The sequence below is a fragment of the Coccinella septempunctata genome, chromosome 4, assembly GCF_907165205.1.
Source record: "Coccinella septempunctata chromosome 4, icCocSept1.1, whole genome shotgun sequence".
Lineage (NCBI taxonomy): Eukaryota > Metazoa > Arthropoda > Insecta > Coleoptera > Coccinellidae > Coccinella > Coccinella septempunctata.
The window spans coordinates 35,505,134-35,507,084 of record NC_058192.1 but is presented as its reverse complement, the minus strand read 5'-3'; positions in this window follow the sequence as shown (position 1 = coordinate 35,507,084).

Here is a 1,951-nt window from a genome sequence, read left to right as displayed (position 1 = left end):
TTCAGGGCTCCAAGAGCCATCGCTTATCGACTTGGGAGATGGTGTCGATCCTCCTGTAGCAGTGGATGTCTCACGTACTGGTACACCTGTAAGGAATCCAACATTAGAACAGGTCATGAATGAGACAAGACAGACATGTACAGGGTGGGCAAAATTCGTTGTCTACTGAGGGGATCTCGAGAACTATAGCAGCTAGAAGAAAACGGACGACACATTCTCGAGCTCTTTTTTCTTGACTAATCCAAAACTGAAAACAGATCCAGCCTAACGTTCATAGATTTTGAGTTATGAACGAAAATTGAGAAATTGTCATTTTCAATGAAGCTGAATAACTCTTTTATTTGAACTCGTATTCGAAATCCGTTGTTACATTCTACAGGCACTTTTTTATGAGGAATTCGAATATGATATCATTAAATTTTTTCATTCAGTCATTTTCGAGATACGACAGGGATTTCCGATTTTTCAAATGTAAACTATAGTTGAAAATACTCTCATTCTGCTGCAATTTTTTTGCTGATTTCAAAAATGTATCATATGTCGCTATTCACATGAATATAACATAAAAAAAAATTCAATACTTTTTCCTGCTTTTCGAACTGTTGAATTTTTAGTAGGCTGGCGTAACCATAGCAACCGTTGAATATGCATTATATTTTGTGAACCTGAGGCTCTAGGATTGAAATCACGGATTGCTGAATAAATATTTCGATGATTAATTTGCCATCGTTTGTTCTCGCGATGTTTGGCATGCTTATCTTACGATGGTTCTCAATTCGAATACTACCGTGGACAGACGTACCTATTTTTCATCATCTTACTTTTGTAAAAATCATAATTATAGATAGCTTTAGTATTTTATTTATTTTACTGACTCTTTAAGTTTCTTTCATGAATTGAAAAACGATAATTGAATAAATTTTCTCATTTAATAGTCAGACGAAAGTCTTTTACTCTCTTTTAAAGGATATCGATCTCGATATATAAAAGAAATAATTACGCGACAGTCTGTGATTCCTATCACACAAGGTTGAGTTCACATAGGATTATGTGGAGTTCACAAACCATAATGCATTTTCAACGGTCGCTATGGTTACGCCAGCCTACTAAAAATTCAACAGTGAATCGAAAAGCAGGAAAAAGTATTGAATTTTTTTTTATGTTATATCCATGTGAATAGCGACATATGATACATTTTTGAAATCAGCAAAAAAATTGCAGCAGAATGAGAGTATTTTCAACTATAGTTTACATTTGAAAAATCGGAAATCCCTGTCGTATCTCGAAAATGACTGAATGAAAAAATTTAATGATATCATATTCGAATTCCTCATAAAAAAGTGCCTGTAGAATGTAACAACGGATTTTGAATACGAGTTCAAATAAAAGAGTTATTCAGCTTCATTGAAAATGACAATTTCTCAATTTTCGTTCATAACTCAAAATCTATGAACGTTAGGCTGGTTCTGTTTTCAGTTTTGGATTAGTCAAGAAAAAAGAGCTCGAGAATCTGTCGTCCGTTTTCTTCTAGCTGCTATAGTTCTCGAGTTCCCCTCAGTAGACAACGAATTTTGCCCACCCTGTACAGCGTTACTGCGACAGTTACCAGCGATACCTCTCACGCAGTCACAGGACTGTAGAACAACAACACCTGAGGGTCTGACACAGGGTAGATGGATTAATTCTACCCGAAGGGTGTCTTTTCCACACTTACCTGCACCTTGGATAAGTTCTGACCGACCAGTCATCACAACACCTGCCAGATCAGAACCGGAGTCCCGATCAACAATACCGACTGTCCCTGTACACAAGTGGAACATTTCCTTTGATGGCACTGGGAGTGTGACCGGATTCCTTGAAGAAGTGGAGAGGCTGGCTGAATCCCGTAAAGTGTCCCTGGAACAAGTTTTTGAATCAGTTTATGAATTACTACGAAAGGATGCAAGGGATT